Source organism: Gavia stellata, chromosome Z (genome assembly GCF_030936135.1).
Source record: "Gavia stellata isolate bGavSte3 chromosome Z, bGavSte3.hap2, whole genome shotgun sequence".
In the NCBI taxonomy this organism is placed as follows: domain Eukaryota; kingdom Metazoa; phylum Chordata; class Aves; order Gaviiformes; family Gaviidae; genus Gavia; species Gavia stellata.
In genome coordinates this window covers 78,785,249-78,807,825 of record NC_082637.1, presented here as the reverse complement: position 1 = coordinate 78,807,825, position 22,577 = coordinate 78,785,249, and the positions used below count along the sequence as shown (strand labels likewise).

Sequence of the window (22,577 nt, the reverse complement as noted above, 5' to 3'; positions counted from 1 at the left end):
TGCCCCATTTTAGTTAAAACTTCTGTTTTCACATTTAGTACCATAATTTGGAGTGAGCTATGGGCTCAGCTGGTGCAGACCTCAGAGGAACGTGGGCAGTGATGCCTGGTGAGGATTGTGCCTGGGTGTTTAAAAACCATCACCAGCCCAGCACACAGAAATTGCCAGCTCATCTTCTAGCATGGCACAGGCGCCATGTGAAAAGGCCTGTGTTTCAGTGGGCACTGCCAGGCTGCCAGCCCCACACAGCCTGCCCTTGTTCGAGTGTCACCCAGCTCTTCTTCCCCATGGCTGAGATGTTGATGCAGCTGTGCTGGTCCCAGTCGGATGGTACGGTCCATGCTGGGGACCACACACCTGGAGGTCTGAAGGGAAATGACAGAAGATGGCAGAGCCCGCATGGGTTTTACGTTCCCTTCCCCAGTTCCCCCAGTGATCAACAGATGCTATGTTTTACTGTAGCCGGCAGAGATTACAGATTCCCTTTGTAGAAAGAAGAATGGCTGCTGCTGCTGCTGCTGCCGCTGCTGCTGCTGCTGCTGCTGTTCCAAGCTGTTTTCCTGACGGCCGCTATCCCGCTAATAAGTCCATGGAGATTTAAAATAACCAGATGTAAAACAAATAGATTGGGTTTTTTTCTCTTTAAAATATTTCCTGAAAAAGAGTAAATGGTATCATTTGATATGGGGGGGCGGGGGGGGGGGAATATACTGTAACCGTTTAATTCTCCGTCAGTGGAAAGTAGATGCATATTTTTAAGCTGGTTCACAGTTTTCTGTCAGCATAGGCAGTGCCAAATCTCCAAATGGAAACACCAGGAACCTTTCCTCAGAGGCAACCCTTGCCACTGCCTCTGGTTTGGGACTCCTGTACGACAGAATAGTACTGCAGAGCGGCTCCGTGCATTGTTGTTGTGCATAGCTCTGAAAAACGTCCATCTCCACATTAAAAAAAAGTGGTTTATATTATTGCTGCTTCTTTTGACCACTATATAACAGAAAGTTATAAAGCGGCACCCATTTCCACTCCACATGATGTGCTTAAACCTTTCACCAAAGTAAATCCGATGCTTTGCTTCTTGGTACTTTGCATTTCACACCAATGAGGCCATTATGGATGTAAAATTATCACCTGGTGTATTGCAGCTTTTTGGAGTAGATTTATGCTGGTACGAAGGAGGGCCTTGAGAATCTGGATCTTCATTGTCTAAATATATTTCCTTTTTTGTTTCTATTTCAGGCAACAAATAAAACATAGTATAGTAATGTATGCAGTAAATCAGACTGAAAGAATTTTACTTCAGCATCAAAAATATTCAGCCTTATTTTAAGCTTGAATGTGGGTCCATGAACTGGCTTGTTTGCTTACATGCTCTGCAGAGCAACAAGTTTTCCATATAAGTTAGTTAGGTAACTTTTCTCCTGTGCTTGGGCTGCTGCAAATGTTTGTCAGAATGCAGAGCAGTTTATTTCTAGTGTAAGCTTTGCTCCATCAAGATGAGTGACATGGCACATGTTAGGCATTTCTCTTCTGCCACCAGTTTGCTAAAACAAGGTCAATCCTCAAAAGTTGCATGGTTTTTCTTAGAAGAAGAAAAAGGTGGCGTTTCAGTTCAGCTTGGTGTTCCCTCTATTTTAACAAGCTCCAGCATCTCACTCAGATGAGCAGAAGCTGACACCAGCACTCTTCAATCAAGCTGGTTGAGTACTAGGCATATAGAAAGAAATCCATTTACTCTTGGGACTTCTACACACTGTTGCCTGTACATTTATCATTGCTTCCATAATCACCACAGCAAATAAGCTTGCTAGGAAGCCAGGCAGAGTAAATTTTAAGCATGCATCACTGAGTATTTATGGAAAACAAAATCTGAACATGGAAATATGACTATTTGCACCAGAAAGCTGACATCTTTTGAAGAGTTTGATTTTATACTTTATTACTCTGACTAATCACAGTTTTAATATATGCCTGTCTGGCAGAGAGGCAAGTGTCATGGGAAGAGGAAAAAAGGGGTCTAACTGTTAGGACAACTAAACCTTGGTGAACATGAGTTAGCCACTTGTTTTGCCAGCAGCAAGTACTTAGCCTCCCTGTGCATTCATTTTCTATCTGTAAACTGTGAGTAATGGTCTTTGCCCTTGTCTCAGAAAGCTGATAGGGATGCACACAAGATTGAGGGGAACTTAGATGCTATGGTTTAGCAGGGCAAGAAACAGCTAAATAAGTCTTTAAAAAATAGAACATGTGATTCTTAAAAAAAAAGAAGCTTTAAATGTATGTGTTTTTAATACCATTGTATGTGCTTAAGCTGTGTTTTTTTAGCTCTTCATGTTTCTGAAGTTCCTAAAATTCACAAACTGACTATAACAAGACTCAGAGCACTGTGGCAGTCTGGTTTGCAAAGTGGGGAGATGTCAGACAACTACTAAAAAGTGGAACCCATTTCTGCCTGCTTGGGAGGAAAACATAAACTTGGGTCTGGGACGGTCCTATGATGGCCTGGAGCGATTGGTTTTCTGATCCTTCCTTGAGCAGAGGTCACATCACATCTCCCCAGTTGGGTATCCTATCTGCCGCAGACAGATACTGGTAAATCTTTCTGTCATGCCACACCACTCTTAATATCTGTTTGAGCCTATCCCTAAATCACCACAGCATCGCTGCTCTACTGCCAACGGAGCTGAGCAGTGCCCACTCTGAATGCTGCAGGAAGATGCCTTGCAGGAGGCAAGCAGCAGGTTAAAAGAGGAGGTTGGAAGCGGTCTTCTCTCTGAGCTTGTTCCTATAGCACACTTCAGTGCTTGCGTCTGCTTTTTTCCTGAAGGGGGAGGGTGGGTAAAATTTTGGGTGAAAAAGGAAACATTTTTGTGGCTTTAAAAAATATGCCTCCTACAAGTTGCTCAGAAGTTTGGAATGCGAATAGTCCTGGGGGAAGCAGGGTCGGTGGCCAGGGGACAGGTGAGCTGAGTTAATCTATCACATTTTGGATAAGCAAACTGTGTGGCTCCGCAACTTATTATATGGCACCATTCTCCATGACCGCAGAAATCACCACCACATAGTGATCTAAACATAGACAAGTATTTACAAAATGATTTTGCGTTGCTTAGCTAGCAGTCATAAAGCTGGGAAATAAGGGCGTCGAGTATGTATCGGTGCATCTGGGGTACAAATGCACATATGATGCAGTGAATATGTGTCACCCATATATCAGATGAACTAAAGGCAATCTTTGAGGGACAGCACTGAGGAGAAGTTGTCTACTAGAGTAACAATCACCACAGGAGCTGGAGGAGGTGTTCATATTAAGGAGATGTCCAGCCTACAGATGCAAGTGGAAAGCTACTAAAATGTACCGATTTCTTAGCAAGTAAAAGCAACAGTAATGATGATTACTGCTTACCAGTGCCCAGCTCTGAGAACCAGTAGCTCAGTGAAGCATTAAAGTAATTATTGACGTTCAGGTAGCCACGTCAAAGATGCCTGCTGTCGAACAAGACCATTCTTGCTCTTTCGATGAGATTATGAGATCGTTGAGCTGGCTCTAACGTTAATTAAATGTCATCAGGTGTTTGACTTAGTATGGCAGGATGTTGTTGTTTAAAAATAGCCCCCTCCTGTATCAGTGGGATCTATCTTGGGTGGATTAAGGACTGGCTAACTGACGAGTCTCAAAAAGTTGCTGTTAGTGAGGGAGACTGCTGAACAGAGCCTGTTCCCTGAGAGCAAAGGCAGGGCAGAGCTTACAGGAAGCAGCTTTTCAAGGCTTGAAGGTGTTCTCTGTTGGTACTTTGATGTGAATGAGAAATCAAAATTGGTAGTGTGCACGTAACTTAAAGAGTGGTGGAGGAGTAAATACGATGACAAAAAGCAGTTCTGCAGAGAAGTTGGATAATTTGGTAAATGGGGTCCTCCATTTAAAGAAGTCCTTCACACATATATACAGCTGGTGTTAAGAAAGGCCAATGCAGGATTGTGCGTCCAATTATAAGGGCGTACAGGGCCAGCACCACGGAAGAGAGCTCTGCGGTCTAAGCAGTGCTGCCATTCACAAGGGACTGGAACTAGTGTGGGAGATAATGCAACAGGGATGAGGAGGGGTCCTTGTCCTGCAAAGGAGACTAGTTTCACAGCAGTTAAACCTATACCAGGTGAGGTTTTAGAGTCCTCCTGAAGGGAGGCAGGTGCATATATGTTTACATATAGCATTGCACTAATTTTTCAACAGGTCTTTGAGAACAGTAATACAATTATCTTTTGGAAAGATAGTACTGGTATAGTTCCAGTATCACAATTGCTGGTAACCTAGGCATTCTGCATTTCTGGGTTGGACACTCAGCAACTGCAGTGAGCATCATCTGGTGTCCATAAATTTCAGAAAATTTATTGACAAAAAGGCCAGTATCTCTTTTTTTTTTTCCCACTCACCTATTGTCTATTATGCCACAAAATTAAAACTCATGACTAGTAGATCTCGTGCCCAAGGTCACTTTACTGTAACACTTCTCCACAATTTTTGTGAGTCCTTCCAGAGAACATTGTTCATGAAAATTAGGATTTCTGGTGTTGAGGTTCACATAGAAAGATGTAGCAAATTAATTTAATCAACAGTTTACTGTTGCTGCGATGACTTAATATACTAGTTTCCTATGCCTTCATATAGGAAGTAATGCTTTTGTCCTTAAAGTAAAGCACATGATCAAATCTGTCTGAATTCAGTTGTTTTCAGACCTAAAGCCTGCAGAAAAAAAGGGCAGCAAGATATGGAAAGAGTAAGCAGGCTGGGACTTTTCTGCTTGGAAAACGGGTAAATGGGAAGAATCTGCAGAAGTCTATAAGGTTATGAGTGTTACAGAGAGAGAGGATAAGGAAATACCACTCACAACTTTTGGCACAAGAATTAGTAGGTGTCTAAGGAGGGTAGCAGTTGTGGCCAAAACAAACCCAAAGAGGTGTTCTTCCCAAAATGAGTTGTTAAGCTGTAGAACCCCTCTCTCCAGGATGTGGTGGATGCTCAGAATGCACCTGGGCTTGAGGAGAACCCAGGCATGCTCATGGAAGTGGAATCCATGATGGACTTTCTCATTAGATAGAAGTAGGTTTTGAGTTGCAAATTACTAGAGGCTGGCAGAGAAGTTTTACATATATTTGCCATGCTCCTGAGGTCTTCGGCTTTAGGCACTGTGCTAGAATGGAGCATGGGCTAGATGGTCTGACACAGTGCAGCCATCCTGTGTACTCAAACACATTCCTGTAGTAACCATGTCTTTAAGTGCTTTCACAAGTTTCAACAGTAAAGAAAGCCCCCCTCGCAATTCATTGTGAAGCTCATTTGAGTATTGCTGCTACATAGTTTAATCCATTTTTTCCATCCCATTTTTCCCTCATTGTCCTATTTGCAGTTGTATTTATGTCTCTGATTAATCACAACCGTTCCTCTGCCATCTTGTTCCTCAGCAGTCCTAACATCCAAGTACCTGAAATAGAAAATTCTCCTGTAGCTGTAGCTGTCCTCCTTTTATATTCTGAGCTGAAAAAACTTGAGGGCTCGTGAGACCTTAACAGATTTCCAGAGAACTCTATGGTGAGGAAGACCTGGTGGGGTTAGGAAGGGTCTGTATGCTGCTGCAGATATTTCCAGGAATGGGTTTAGTATGTATAAACTAGGGATTATCACGAACTAAATCTAAATGACATCTCTATTGTGAGCACAATATGAACCTGTGAGGTTCCTGTGAACCTCAGTGGAAATCAGCCAGGGAAGAGGAAGTGTTATGTTTGCATTTGCTGTAAAGGATGAAGAGCGGTTTCCCTGCACACAAATCTGCAGCCCTACCCTGGACTGCAGCAGTATCATGAGTCAGCTTCATGGCAGACTTCGCACAGAGAAACCTGTGCGAGCACAGTTGCAGCTTGTCTTGAGTTCTGGAGCATATAAAAAGTTGGGAGTTCGTGCACAGTGTAAGAAATGTTATGGCCTTTGCCCGTTCTAAGCCAAAAGCCAAAGAAAAATTCCTATAAAGTCTGAAAATGAGAATTACTGTCTTGGGTTTTATCTGTATTTTTGCCTTAGGAATGTTTACATGACAGCAAGAGAAGCAGAAATATGATGAAAAAATATTGCTGTCAAGGTATCAGCGAAAACTAGGAACAAATAGAAACCAGAAACCAACTTGCTCTTGAGAAATTTCTAGACAGTCTCCAGACTTACCCAAACTCAACTGTTTAAATTTAGAATTGTTTCCACAGCACATTCCTAGCCCTTAACACATCACCAACATCTCTTGAGCACAGACAAGGAGCTGAGATACTGGATTTCATTTTGTGCCTTTTAAATTATAGTTTGTAAAAGAAGTTGAAAATGGGTGAAAAGTTTTTGTGATTTTGTTGTTGTTGTTAAGTCTCTGGTAAAGCAAAATAGTTGTGAAGGATTTACATTTTTGGAAACAATTGAACAGCTCTAGCCTGGAGTGTAACTTTAAGAACAGATGCCACACGCAGTGGTAGCAGTGGGGTAGATGTTCATGTGAAGTCAGAGGTGAGACTTTGGCATTTACATTCTGTGCTAAAAGAGACGAATAGCTGGATAGCTGGGGTGAGGGTCGGATGGGGCTGGAAGCGGGTGCACGGTGATGCTCAGTCTCTCCTTGAGCACTCTTGCTCTTCCAGGAATCACATCTTGTCTCCCACTCCTTACCTGCTTTACAAATACTGTTTTGCACAGAATGCAGCGTATTCTTTCATCAGCTGAATCCTTGCAAAGTCCAGTAACCAGCAAGATGGTTGGTCTGCCGCATGTATTTGGGAAAGCACCAGACTGTGCACGTGTAGTAAATTATGAGGACTCACAGCAGAAATATTTAGCTTCTGAGCCTCTTTGTGTGTCCCAAGGAACTTTGCAAAGATTTCAGTGTATTTGTTTATTGACAGGGGAAATAACGCTTGGGCAAGGGATTTGTTTGCCTGTTTCACCAACAAACCCAACAGAGCCATGAATTCAATCCCATGCATACTTATTTAGGTAGGATGGCATTGAAATGTGATCTTAAACCTTGCCCTCTCTCAAATGGCACATGAGCACGTGCTGAGCCTGCGTGTGCTGAGGCACTGTTCGGACTGAGGATGCCTGTCAGGAGCAGGACTCAAGAGCAGAGGGATGCTACACCTGCCTCTGGTCCTAATTTCCCTAGCATAGAAAAGGCTCTTCTGTTGCAAGTTCTGAACTGAGAAAGCCACATGCTTGCAGGGGTTAACATCATCCAACAAGTCCAGTGGCAGTGAAATGGGTATCACCTTTTGGCAACCGCACACCAGACCTATGTAGCTCTTGACACACAGATGCTTTTTGTTACTTAGCTGACTTACAGCAAGGTTAGGCGCTGGAGGCGTGTAAAGCTTTCTTCCTCTTCGCCAGTAAAAACAAATGCTCTCTGTGCACAAAAAAAGGCCAACAACCAATGCAGTTTGGGGAGCTCTCTTTGGAAGAAGACAGATCTGCTCTCATCTATGAGTTGCTGCCCTTTCCAGATGGCACAGAGCTCAGGTTGTTGATTTAGGCAGTGCTCTGATTATTTTAATTTGAGCTCCCAGCATCATTCGTCAAGATCCGCAGACAACAGTTAGCAGGGTGGGGCTCAGCCCCTCTGCAATGCCTTATAATAGCAGCCACTGACAATCGGCTGAGGATTTGGGACAGCAGAGGTGTGCTTAGATTTTAAAAAATACATACCTTGAAAGAAAGCCCTCAGTTTATCATCAGAGGGCTAAATAAAAGGTGCTTTCCAGCCTTTTGGGGACATGTCATTGTCAGCTCCAGTGCTTCAGCCATGTTCTTTTGCCATGCGGAGTTACAAGCAGCACTGCAGCAGAAGGAAGTAACCTGGGCAGGTAATGGCTAAGGAGCCCCTATTAAGAGGCTGAAAATTGCAGACAGAAATTAGAAGCCAGATTGCCATGTAATTTATTGCTAGAGGAGGAAGAGTTTAGCAGCCTGTAATGTTTGCTGTGGAGAATCACACAGCTGCAGACTCTTTATGGCAGCAGCAGGAGTGAGTGCAGAGCTGAGATTACTTGGGAGCGGGTAGCAGTGCTAAATGCAAGCGTCTAGCTATTAACCAGCTGAGTGCCACGCGCTGCAGTGCCAGCATCAGACTGACTGGTCTTTCCCAGTGGGCTTCCTGGAAGGAAAAGGGTTGGAGTACACATGCGCGCTCACACGCACACACTTGTTAGTCTCTCATGGAACAGGTCTGCACTTGCACCATGTGTCAGGTCCTTGGAAAAACTCCCACTGACATCCATGGGTTTTTAAAGGATCCCTAGCCATCCAACTGTTTCCTGTTTGGAGCATAAAGCAAGCATTTGGCATCCAAGGTGTCACTAAATTTACAGTAACTGCAGCATAGGGGACTGGGTTGTCTCATACACTGGCTTTGGTACAAAATTACTATCTTGGATGTGTTGTCAAGTTCTGGCAGCTCTGTGTAGATAGTGTAGTGTTTGGGAGTTAATCCCTTATCTATTTTGAATTCCTACCTACATTGACATGTAGGTTGTTAATCATGTATTTGTTCTTAGTAAATACAAGCACATGCAAGCACTTGCTGCACTTTACAGAGGTAGGCTCCAGCAGAAGGCTGATTCATTTTCCAGCATTTTAAGTTGCATTTTTAAGACCACTTCTTGTGGTAGGGATAATTGCTGAATTAGGAACGTACATAAACTCTTCCCCGCATCATGGTGAACTCAGTAAATTGTTCTGGTTAAGGAAGTAACTTCAAACCAGTCAGGAAGAAAAAAATCTCCAGTTTTTGAACAATGAAATTCAGAACAGTCTAAACATAACATCTTTAAGAACCCAGTATCAGTAAGAGACTGAGAAAGATCAGCTAAATTTACACTTGTTATTACTGAAGTTTCAAAAAGTACAAAATTTAGACTGAAATCCATATAGGGTATCTGAAACTCATCTGTGAAATAGAGACCGGTTCATACTTTTCGTGCTTTTCATTATCAGCTTCCTGATCCCCAGAGGAAAAATCGTAGAATCTAAGTGGTTTGCAAGTATTTTCGTCCTTATCATGTGTGACATTGCATACGATGCTGAGCAAAGGTTTTGACGAGATTGATGTGACACTGAACAGTGCAGACCTCCTCCTCTGGATTTCTCAGCAATTGACAGGACTGAATGTCCCAGAGAGGAGTTGTTCCAGAATCAATAAAGCTTCCAGTACAGACAACTCTTTACATTAATGGTGAATTTTTCCTAAGCTTTTAAAATAGTATAATAATTCATAATTAATGAGACAAGGTGTCTTTTAAAGATTATTCCACTGCTGAGAAGGAGGGGTGGACAACGCTGCTGAACTGGAGAGAGCTGGTAAGAGTTTTCTGTTACAACTCTGCCACAAATCTCAGGGCACTGGGAAGAATTCCCCTCTGCATTTGGCCCCTGTCTCTCGGGAGAGCGCTCCACCATCCTTCCTTGCCTGAGAACTCACAGCCCATGAAAGCAGCCCTGAAAAGCAGATATAAGGAAACAAGAGTGGTATTTTGATGATCCAAGTACCTACAGCTCCATTTTCTACTTCATGTTGGTCTGTGACATTGTAGGGCAAACCACCATCCTCGCTTAGACACGTAAGAGAACAAAAATAGTCTTTGCTCTCTGATACTTTGAGAACACTTGTTCCCTGGTGAAATAAATCCAGTTTACATTGATGTGGATAATAATAAAATCCCATGTGATTGTGGGCAAGACATAGGTGGCTGATTGCAAGGCAGTAAGGTCCAAAATGATCAGGTGGCCCTGGTTATATATTGTCACTATCTGTAGGGATTGGAGAATGGTTTAACTAAGCTCCATCCATGTGCCACTGAAGGCAGAAGTGGTATCGGGCTGCCTGTTTCCCCGAACTGCTGTGACACCAGTGAGCTCACCGACCACGAAGCCACACATGCAGGGCTTGTTGCATGGTTCGTCCTTTTGGCTGCAAGTGGCACACAGATCTGGAGGAGGCTTCAATGAGAAGAAGGTAGACCTGGGTTTTCATTGGCATTGTTGTGTTGGGTCACATCTCTGTCTAGGTGAAGCTAACAGGTGCAGAAGTGGCTGGAGAACTGAAACAAGAATATATATACTAGCAATCAGCTGTCACAGTGGAAACCTGTACCAAAGAGTGTCCGGACTGGGTCTGACCTTGTTACAGTTTTTAGACAGCATTTCATGAACCTGGATCAAATAATGCAGTGCAGTCACTGTATCTGTAACCTCGGCTTCGCTGGAAGGGACTGTGAATGCACGTGAAAAAGAGAGTTTAAAATGGTACTGGCAGATTACTAGCCTTTTTCACATGGTGTCTTCAAGACAAATGAAGGATTCTTAAGACCTAGTACTAATCAATTGCTGGATAGGATCTCTGAAGACAAAATGAGAGGATTATAGTGGATAATCCAGTGAACATTACTCAGCAATCTCATCCATCGTGGAAAAGGCAAACAGGCTGTTATATATAGTCAGGAATGCTGCCCATAAGGCACATGAAATTGTGTTCTGGTAAGACCCGTGCTGGATGTTAGTCTCTGAGAAATACATCGGCCAAATGGACAAGAGTCCAGGAGAGCCAGATGATCAGAAGTGGAGGAATATTACTTCTGAAGGAAGGCAGAATAAGTCAGAGCTGTCTGGCCTAGTGAAGAAAATACCAGGGTTTAGCTGATCTTGTTTAAGGGTAGGAAAAACTTTCAATGTTCTTCCTAGGGTGGATCACCAGTATTTTTACTTGCACTCAGATGTTGCTCAGTCACCCAGTGATAAGTAGGTTACATATAAAGGGTTCTTCTGCAGCCAGTCAGTTTTCTTGCGATGCCAAGCACAATGCTTCCCTGAGGCTTGGCAGCTGACATATGGATGCTTGGAGATCCAGGAGAACAGTTTAATCCAACTGCAGTGAAAGAAATCTGAAGCTAGGTTGGTTTACTTTGCATTTTATATAGGCTAAGTGTGTGGGTAGTCAGTCACTGGAGTTCAGATGTATTGGATAACATGATCACGTCCAAGTACATAAAATTACCTCTTTTGTTGGATTTAGACCACCAGTCCCTATAGTCTTCTCCTGCAGCAGGACCCTGTCCTGCTCCCAACCAAGTTACAGGAATTTTGCTGCTAGTTTCAGTGGTGAGCAGGAACAAACCCATAATATCCCCATAAGTATTCATGCTATTTCTGACTGTTATGATACCATAAAAAGTGCCAGATATGTGCCAGATCACATGTCTACATCAGACTTGCCAGGACAACCAGTTATAAGGCTGAGGGTAAATAGAGAAAATGGGATTCACCATTCCTCTAGTGCTTTGCCACTCATCACATACTCTTATCAGTAGTACAGAGGCACAGTTAGAAAGTGGCTAAACTCACCTATGAAAAGTTCAAACTTTCATGTAAAAGAATGACTAGATTTTAAACTTCACATGTTCATCCACAGGAGACGGACAGTTTTGAGAATGTGGGTCTCTTAACAGCCAGTGATCTTGACTTCTTCTCTTGTGTGTTACCAAGAGTCCAGATATTTAATAACCTTTGCTGGAATAAGCTTCCCATGCTTTACCCGCGCTTTGTAAGGACCTGCTTTTTCAGTTGAATCTTCCTTCCAGCAGAAGGTTTTTCTCTTACTAGAAATGTTACCAAGAGAAAAAAAAGATAGTAACAACAGCCTTATTTTCTTAGTAAGATGAACGGGGGAAAAAAAGGAATAAAAAAAAAAAAAAAGATGAGGTATTTTCAGTTCCAGGGAGATCATGTTTGCAGTTTCTTTGTTCATCTTGGGAGGTGTGAAACTGTGAAGGCTTAGCAAGCTGAAATTTCCCTAATGCTCTAGCCTAAAATGAAAGGGGATGAGACCCCTGTCCTTCAGCTAGCGTAAAATAATGCTAGCAGAAGCAAATCAAGACAATACTGTCATTGAATGTCATTGTTTTTCTCTTTGTCCAATGTAACTTCTTGTCTGCAAATCAATGCAAAACTTTGCACTGAAACTTTGGAGCAGATCCTTAGGATGTAGTTGGGGGCTGGAAAATTAATCACGCATAATCCGTAGGGCAAATGAATTGTCAAAGGCCTTCAGAAAACTCAGCTTCAGGTAGGTGATTTCTTTGTGGCTGTATTTTGACCTGTGTGTGCAGAAAGCCTTTCAGCACGCATTAAGATAGGGCAACAGGTGCTCAGAATATAGCACAGCCTTACAGATTTATCCTTCTCTATTTCTGTGTTTTAAGACAGTTCACATAATATTTAAGAAACTGATCAGAGACAGCTTTCACTGCTGATGTGCTGTTAGTATTGCACTCCATTTCAAGCAGTTTCTCATTTTTTAGCAGAATTTTTTAACTTAATAAAACCCCACTTAAACCATGAACAATGGACAATTGGTTTGCTTGTGGATATATTGCTGAAGCAGCATATGTTTCCATGTGTGATCCAGAATTGTAGTTATTGGGTACTTACTAAAGTGGGAAGGTGGCGAAGGTTGTGACAACCTTTTACTGTGTTGTAGCAGAAATTAACTCCTGAGTTTTAAACTGTTACAATTGTCATGTTGGCCTGTGTTTTAACAGCTTAACTCCTTCTTTTTAGACCAATATTGATCCCTTTAAAAAAAACAAAACAAAAAACTGTTTTGGCTAATTGACAAATGTCAACAGTGGTTTTGGTTGGTCCAAGGGTTGGGACTTTTTTTACTGTGAAGTGCATCACTTTCCAAAAAGTGACTATGTAAATGGCATTTAGCAATTCAAGTTGTATTGTCTTTCAAAGGTTACCATAGAGTATTCAGTGTACAAAATGCTGGAAGTGTTTTCCTTGGCTAACAGGCACCAAAAGAATAATTACGATCCCTTAGGACATGTTTACATCGTACACTGAAGTACCTACATCTGTATAAAGATACACATCTGGCTTTTGGGTCTGCTAGGTATCCAAAACGAGTCCTCATTGTGGCAAATCAGATGTTTATTGAAATGGATGTACAACAGATATCAAAGGTAATGGAAGCAAGCTGGTAACTTGCTCCAAGTTCAGCACAGAGCAGTTAGGATGAGCACAGCTGCCTCTGCAGTGTGTGGTGTATGGCATCCATTAACTCCCCATCTGACTCAAAAATACATGCCAAAGAGCCTTACTCAGAAACTCAGCATGAAGTCTAAACTTCTGTTTCAGAAAGGAGGCGATGCAGTTGTTTATTATTCTCCTTAGTGTCCTTATTCAGGCATTTTTTTCCAAACAACCACCATCACAAACTTTAATATTTTTTTATTTTCCGTTGCTCTCATGAGGACTAGCTATCTCCCCACTTTTTTCCTGATACATGAGCAAGAGTAAAAATGTCAAAAGTATCCACTAACTCTGAACAGTCAGCATGAGACTTTTTCAAAGCCTGCATTTTTCAGAAACTAGGTTGTTGTTAATGCTTCATATATCCAGAATACCCCTTGTATTGATGTGAAACTTCAGCACATCTGACTTTTGCATCTGCTAGACATTCAAAGCAAATCTGCATTGTGGCAAATCAAGCGTTTATTGAAATGCTTTAGCCTGAAGAGACTTAGAGCATTTTCTAGGGGAAAAGTAGTTTTTCCTGAGGCAGCTGACCAGTTTCACAAGTGGCAAATTGAAGAACTGCACATGGTTTGTGATAGGGGAAAATTGCACCTACTTACCCATTTTACACTGATTGCATGACTGGTCTTTGTGCTTTTAGAATTCAATCAATCAATATTCATTTGTTTGTTTTTCTCCCATGAAACATACGTAAAATGAAGAAGTAGAGGAACCAATCTATTCAGTAGCAAGGAATACAGGACATGCCATTGGACACCACAGCACTGGGCATGCAAAAAAAAGCACAAAAACCCCTTCTATAATAGATTTAGTCTTGGTTTTGTTGCTGAATCATCCTGTAGGATTGTTGGTGCCCATCCTTCCCTACAAAATGTGTATTGTGATACTTACTGTTGCACCGGAACGTGAAAACCACCTACAAGAAGTTTAATTGATGCTTTGAAGATGGGACTTCAGGCACAAGTGCTTCCCAGAGCTTTATTATTCTGTTTCCAGCAGTTGATGAAAGTTGATGCTAGAAGGGGGGCAAAAGAAATCCCATTATGCACCTTCTGAATAGTTTCAGGGTAGTTTTCTTTCTGTTTTGGCAATGGAGAAGACAAATCTCTATTGTTCATTAGTGGCATGAGAGCAACACCAGCTCAGGTCTACACCCCATTGTTCTAGCACAACAGCAAATGCGTGCCCAATGTCAGCCTCCAACAGAGCAGAGACTAGGGAGGTTGAGAAATGAGCACAGAAAGGTGAAATGATTTACCTAAGGATATTCAGGGAGCTGAACCCTGTAGGTACCTCTTTTGGCTGCAACGCTGGCTGGCTACACACTGAACCCCACTGTTCATGTCCACATTAACTGCTCCGGTCAAAGGTTCCCACCTTGCACTGAAACCCACAGTCCACTGAACTGCTTCTGTTAACTGGTGCAGAAAGACCCTATGTGACCACAGGGGTCTTTTCTTCCCAGAATGATGACAGAATGATAGGGGTTGGAAGGGACCTCTGGAGATCATCTAGTCCAATCCCCCTGCCAGAGCAGGTTCACCTAGAGCAGGCTGCACAGGAGTGCATCCAGGCAAGTTTTTAATATCTCCAGAGAAGGAGACTCCACAACCTCTCTGGGAAACCTGTTCCAGTGCTCTGCCACCCTCAAAGTAAAGAAGTTCCTCCTCATGTTTAGGTGGAACTTCCTATGATCAAGTTTGCGCCCGTTACCTCTTGTCCTGCCACTGGGCACCACTGAAAAAAGACTGGCCCCATCCTCCTGGCACCCACCCCTCAAGTATTTAGAAGCATTCATAAGATCCCCCCTCAGTCTTCTCGTCTCCCAACTAAAAAGACCCAAGTCCCTCCGCCTTTCCTCATAAGAAAGATGTTCCAGTCCCCTCATCATCTTTGTAGCCCTTTGCTGTACCCTCTCCAGCAGTTCCCTGTCCTTGAACCGGGGAGCCCAGAACTGGACACAGCACTCCAGATGCAGCCTCACCAGGGCAGAGTAGAGGGGGAGAATAACCTCCCTCGCCCTGCTAGCCACACTCTTCTTGATGCACCCCAGGATGCCGTGGGCCTTCTTGGCCCCAAGGGCACATTGCTGGCTCATGGTCATCCTCTTGTCCCCCAGGACTCCCAGGTCCCTTTCCACAGAGCTGCTCTCCAGCAGGTCAGCCCCTAACCTGTACTGATGCATGGGGTTATTCTGCCCCAGGTGCAGTACCCTACACTTGCCTTTGTTGAATTTCATAAGGTTCCTCTCTGCCCAACTCTCCAGCCTGTCCAGGTCACACTGAATGATCTTACCCGCCTTATTCCATGCAGGATGCTCTGACCCTTTGGTGGCCCAAGCTCTCCACCACTTCCCAAAGCCATGCCAGCAAGGCCTTCAGCAGAGCGTCTTCTGTAGAGCTTTCATGCATTTTGGTTAGCTGGCATCAACAGACTTCATCTTCCAACATGTTCTGCAGTGCTGATCCTCAGCAGTGTTGCATATATCCTGTGACTACAGTGTATGCAATAAATTAACCCATCAGTTTTCTTTTTTACTGCCTTCCTGCATGTAAGCAGCCTTACTAATAACACACTTTCACAGATTCTTCAGAGGTGTCTCAACACCAGAATTTGTGTTGAACACCTGCCTACTGACTCCAGTACAGAGGCATCTGAAGCCAGGGAAGGAACCTGGATCCAGCCCCGCTGACCTGGTGGTTCTCTCTTCTGTTCATGTTCATGATCACTGTTATTGATCGCTGGTCTAATTTGGAGGGTATAGGGGCAGGTTTTGTTAGTACCTTTACAATGAGGGACAGAGAGAGTTTAGAAGCCGATAGGCCATCACACAGAATATGTAGTACAGCATTGCCCCTGTGAATACCTTACGCTACTTTATTTCTAGGGAAGCAAAACAAACATGTCCCTGCACAATCTAGTGAAAGAAATAGATTGCATTTTCTTCTCCTCAGCAACACCACCTATGGACATAGCTTGATTTCTCTCCCTTTCTATTTTAATTCACAGACACATCCAAAAATACTGTCCCTGTGCAAGTAATAACCCTTAGAAAGAAAAAATCATTTACACTGTGAGTAAAGAATGGCTGTAGGAAGGAGAAGCATAGATGGAAATATTTTCAGTTGTACAAAACTGTTCTGTCCAAGTCATTACCAATCACATAACTGTGGCATGTATTTTCAAAACTGTAGCAGTGGGATGGATCATTTTTGCCTCTGCCTTTCAAGCTGTGATCTTGGACAGGTGGTGGGAAATTCTGAGTTTTTTAAGGCTGTTAAGATTCAGAGAGGAAAACCAAAAAGGTGAAAGTGTTGGCATCAGTTCCCTAAGATGCCTTTTGGAAGGATGAGAGCCTTTTTCCACCACTGCCAGTTGTCAGGACTGTCAGCCAGCTGGTTGCTCAACAAAGATGCATCCTTGCAACAAGCATCATATTTTATTAGTATGTATATCTTCTCTGAACGCCAGTTGTTCAGCACAGGACTGCAGGAAAGATGATTATGGCAGACTTTGACTTGGCAAAAGTTGCATAAGATGACTCAGAAAAGAAGATGTTTTTCTATATGTCTTTCTGTTATAGACGCTTGCTTGTAAATGGGAGATGGAAGTACTGCTGCCATTCCCACTGAATGCTCCATGTGGGCCAAGATATGCTGTTAACAGTTTAGAAAAGTATTTATAAAGCTTCTCCCTTTTTAATGAATCCATGTAGATTTAATGTTTGGCCTCTGCTTGACATATCATTATCAAGCACCAGAGATTAAACTATTTGTGGATGTGACTGAACTTCTGTTTGTTTCATTATCGAATTCATTTTTTTTAACTTTCTTCTTTGCTTCTGACATTGGTGTGCCTTTGAACTCAGCAATGTACCAATCCCATGCTGTGCTCCAGCATGGCAACTGGCCATAGTGGAGACAAGTAAAGTCATCTCTTGCAAGTATTGCCTGATGGCTTGAACGTATCAAAGGTTGTCGTATTTGGGTGGCAGTCAGGGCACAGCTTGAATAGCGGCATAGAAAACACTAAGTAGCAATGTACATTGGCCAAAAGATACTTTACGATGGAAAAATCCATTGTTCAGCACCATGCTGTCTTTGTCTTCTTCTTCCCCTTGATAAGAAAACTGAAGAGCTTGTACAGCTGCTGTTTCATCCTCAGCGTGCATGTACTTGCACATTTTTAATATTACTCCTTACTGTTTGTCATGTTTCTTTTCTTCCCGCACGCCCAACCTGGCTTGCAGTTTTTCTGCAGAATGCAAACTCTTGACCAGATTTGCAGAAGAATTCAGCATGCAGCGTACAATAGGAAAGGGTTTCAAAGAAAGATGTACCCTTGAAAATACAGACTCTGTTGTGCCCCCCTCCTTACCGTTTCTGTATGCAATGGGTTATATTTTCATAACATATCTCTAAATATAGTGAACATGTCTACGATAATCTCCTGGTGGGTGGATCCCATCTGTTTGCCACACTATAAGAAAGCATTTTAGAAACCTAAAGGAAAAGAAAGTCATAAATGTACCCATCCTTATATCCCATCCAGGCTTCTTGTTTCCTTGTCCTGTTTGATGTCTGTCTATGCAAATGCCAAGACTGAAATTCATCTCCTTTCTCAAATCTTTTTTCACTCAAAACTTAACCTTCATGTTTCTCTTATCAGCATTTGAAACTCTTTCAGTTTTCCTTTCAAAGAGGGTAAATAAAATATATTCTTCTCGTACTTACATGCTAGTAACTTCTTCTTCCCCTGTCATCCAGTCTCTTTGGACCACTCTGTTTCTGGAGAATCAGCTACAAGATACACTGTAGATAAGAACCATCCATAGCAATTACCAGCTAAATCTTTTCTCGTGTCACACTCTAGATGAAATTATTCTAGAGGGAAGTTCTTGGCAAACTCACTATTATAAATACTGCTTAAATTAGTTCATGGTTATAGAAAATGAGAAGGGAGGGGAAGCTTTGCAGGAGCTACTGTTTTCTCCACCTTTAGATTGTAAACTGATGCAAAGGAATTGTGGAAAGGCTATGAACATTTGAAAAAGAAAACCATGCAGATCTGAGCAAGAGTTAAGTTTTAATTTCCATTCAGTCACTTCCTTGGCAACTTTATTGCTTTAAACTTATCAGCCTTGTTTCCTGATGACAATGTGTTACTGACATCAGCTCAAGTTGATGGCAAAGATATTACCAATTTAGAAAACAAACTGTCATCTAGCCGAAATGATCTGCCTTTGACAGTTTGGTGCACTCTGAAGTGCCCAGCTGGACCTGTGGAGTCATAACATTACCACTACTTGGGGGAGCAAAAGGGATCAAAAAGAGTCTACAGTGCAATAAAAGTGGGGTGTTCATCCTTGCCGTTTTGCACAGAAGAATATGATTACATGTTGGCTCCATAATAAAATGGAGATTTGGCTTGTAAAATACAGATAATGAGAAAAAACTACAATATTTTATATACTTTTTTAATTCTTTTCCACAGTTGGATCATACTTCCACCTTTTCCCTGCATTCATAAGGACTCATAAGTTCCTTTTTTATATGAAAGCTGAGATTCCCATGTAGTCACATAACTCCGTAGCTAAGGTTTTAAGAAAAATAGGAGATGTTGTGAAACTTGCTATAAAATCACAAAAGCTGGCAAAACAGAGCTAGCCATAATGCTGTTTGATATTCCTCCTGTGTATAGCCCACAGTGACATTCAAGACTTTTACTAGCAGTTTTGCAGAGGATGTGATCTGCATCTAGGAAGGAGAGGTTTATTTAAGTATCAGAAACTTGCACTTTGAGACCTAAACTGAGAACAAATGCAAAGTTAAGATGGAGAGCCTGCAGCTACAATCGACAGAAGATTTCTTTGATGGTGACCACCCCTTAAAAAATAACTTTTGCAGAACAAACTACAGGGTGAATTGCAACAATGATGGAGGTTACATTTGAGTAAGCATTGCTGTATGTCTCCACGTGAAAATCTGACAGTTGATGTAACTGAACTTTAAGTTTTGTCTCCTCATCTGGGGATTCTTGGTATTGCTGTAGTGCAAATGGTAGTACCTAGTACTCATAAGCTTCACTTTTGCCTCAAACTAATTCAAAATTTTTTTACAAAACTCATTTCTCTTGTGTATGAAATAGATGGTGACAATGAATCCGATTTTAAAAATCAGTAGTGCCCTGTTAAGCTAATACATATGCACTCTGCTACCTGCTCCCATTTATCATCACATAGCAGGTTGAAGGCACTCTTCTCTCTCAAAGGATTGATTTAGCGTAACAAAGTATGACCTTGCTTGCACTCTGACTTGGAAAACAGCTGTTGTGTACCACATTGCATACGACACCCTTTACGGGGCTCTGCAAGGGGCGTGCCAGCAATATGGAAGAATCAGAGAAATAATCATTTCCTACACCAAATCAGATAGCTTTGTGTATGCACAGAGCTAACCCGGAGTAATGACCACCTTTCACATGTGGTGCAGAGAGAATTTGCACTTTCCTGGTGGAGGACAGGTGATTCTTTTCCATGAGATGCCACCCCAGCTCCTCTGTCATCAAAGTGTGGTTTGAATGTTGAGATAGCTGGCACAGAAAGGGTTTCCAACTTTGCAGTGATGACAACACTGCGTGATGCCTGCGCGTTCAGGAAGGGAGATGGAGGTGGTAGGAATGAGCATCGTGCTTTCTTATGTCCCAGAGAAAAGGCATCTCTTCTTTCTAAAAACAGAGTAAGTTTTGGTCTAAATTATCTTTGGGCTTTGCAAGGCCTGTTTCATTGTGTTGAAAGGGGCTCTGGGAAAGCACAACATGCTCTCAACAAGAAATTTTGGGTAACTGGGTGTATTGGGTTTGTGTGGCAAGGTTTTGATAGCGAGGGGGCTACAGGGGTGACTTCTGTGAGAAGCTGCCAGAAGCTTCCTCTATGTCTGACAGAGCTAATGCCAGCTGGCTCCAAGTCAGACCTACCGCTGGCCAAGGGCGAGTCCATCAGCAGCGATGGTAGCACCTCTGTGACCTCCCTGTCCTTATCTCGACCTACGAGCCTTTTGTTGTATTTTCTCTCCCCAGCCCAGCTGAGGAGGGGAGTGATAAAGCAGCTTTGGTGGGCACCTGACATCCAGCCAGGGTCAACCCACCACACTGGGTAACTGCTGTTTTCTGCATATGGTAACCAGAATTTTTGAGGGTCCTCTGGTGATCAGTGTAATACAGAACAGTAAAATGGGAAGACCAAGACAACTTTCAACCATGCAGTGTTTCAAAGCAGTCCTGTAGAATACGGTGCCATCCACGGGTTGTAGGATTTGACAGGCGCAGCAGTGGCAGGGCAGAGAGGCAGGCAGAAATTGTGGTATTTTTGTTTATCCGAGATAAACAGAGGTGAGATTGTATAGCAGAAGTGCTCAGAATTTTACCTGAGCCTTCAGTGGTAGAAAAGGCTAAGACTCCTTTGTTTGACAACATCTCACTTAAGTAAGAGAGGGAGGTGTTAGCGACATATTATCTAACACTTCAAATTAGTATTGCCATCCTCAGTGTTCTCCTCTCTCACCAGAGTCAGGTAGCACTAGGTCTGTAGCATCAAGGTAGTAGGCACACAGTGTTGCAGGGTGAGCTTCACAGCGTTTGGGGACCACTGGGCAATAAGAGTAACTCACCCTCTTCTGTATGCATTTATATCCAGACCTGCAAAGGTCTGTTAGCTCTCTGTTCCTACTGAAAACGGTGGGCACCTAGCACTTAAATCTCCATGGGGAATGGAAAGCCTCATTGCTTAAAAGCTAGATAGTTCTTATGAAGTATCCGTCACATGGATGTGAGGCAACTGTCTGCTCACCTAGCCTGGGAATTCTCAGGGGACAGCCTAAAAAAGCCTTTAGCAACAATTCTGTTCTTCAGGCTGGCTACCAGTGCAGAGCCAGGGTGGGCTGCCCCTTCAGTAAAAGCCCTTGCTGTGCCAGTGCCAGAGCGTGACTAATGCAAACTGACTCTTGGCCAGGGACTCATGCCATCAGCAACCTTTTCTAGCCACCCGTTAGCAAACATTAGTATTTGCTGTCATCCCCAGCATAGCATTTGAGCAAGTACCCAAGGGTTTTTGCCAAGTTGTAAGTGCTGGGCACAGAGGTGTTGCAGAACCTGAGGAACTGTTGCAAGGGCACGCAGTCATGGCATGCTGTCCCCATGTACATGCTGGGACCTGGTGCCCAGAAGATACTTCAGCTGCACTTGCAGCTCTGGTACGTGTTGTAGACTGAGGCACAGCAGAGCAGGAAAGGATGCAACGTGCAACGTACAGTTCAGCGAATTTGACTGTTTGGGGTTGTTTCTTTTTGTGTTGATCCAGTTAAGTCACTGCCATTCACAGCTGGCTGACTGGATTTTAGAAGCCACCACAAGAAAATCTTTATTAGGAATGCACAAACAGCCAAGTGATCTATCGGAAAGTGGAGAAGGGAGATGTTTCTGTAAAGAAAAATGTCTAGAAGACAAGGTTTTCTAATTGAGTGGGAAAAAAATTAGTGCTATTTGTCCTTTCTAAGAATCTATGGAAAAGTGAATAAATTATTCTTTGCAGCTCCTTCTATTATTCTCTGCAGCTGCAGGAAAGGGCTGTATAATTTATGTGTTTTCTTGAACTGAAATGCATGGTCTGGTGACTAGACATGGTAAAAGGGCAAGCATTCCTCTAACGCCACAGGATTTCAAAGATTCTGACATGTCCTTTCAAAAATAAAAATGAAAGACTTTATGCAAAAAGTAAAAGCTCATCTTTCCTTTTAATCAGATTAAATTTTTTACTGTAAAAAAAATTGTTTCTTTGTTACTGATTGATATTTGATTAGACATTGTGACAATATGAAATACAAACATGACTTGTGGAATAGCTTAGAAGTAAAAATGTTAAGTTTTAATTCCTACAGTGGCCCCCACTTGAGACATACCATGTGCTCATTAATAGCTCTTTGTTGTCAGTCCATCTTATAAGACAGCCACATAGATAATTTCCCTGCTGTACAAGTACCATGTGATGAAACACAGAATTGAGTTTCTGGGCTGCATGTCACCCACAGGCCAGTTTGTTTTGCAGATCTGCTGTAGCAGGTCTTCCCTAAGGGGGTCACAGACTCTAAAACAGACCATAAAAGTAGTGTAATGTCTGCTCAGTAAGATCCATTGGGTCTGGTGAAGAAGTGGCCAGCCATAAGCGATGATTCAGTATGGCGTAGAAACCTCATAACATCCAATGTTCTGTATACCGGGGACGTTGTGGGTTGGAAACTGTCCCTTTCTAATGCAATTTTGCTTTCCTGTTTGACAGGGACTGACAAGTGTTAACAAAGCATGTCAGGGAGGTTAAAGAATCCAACCTTTTATGAATCCTAGACCATAATGGAGACAAAATTTGCTTAATTTTTAATTTTTAGTAGGATTAGATTGGAATGGC

The 22,577-nt window shown here is 42.6% G+C and overlaps 1 protein-coding gene across 3 annotated transcripts in view; it reads left to right on the top strand.

Annotated features, from left to right (window-relative positions):
• Window positions 1–22,577, top strand: part of PALM2AKAP2 (PALM2 and AKAP2 fusion) — a 274,755-nt gene that overhangs the window by 909 nt on the left and 251,269 nt on the right. The window lies entirely within an intron of this gene.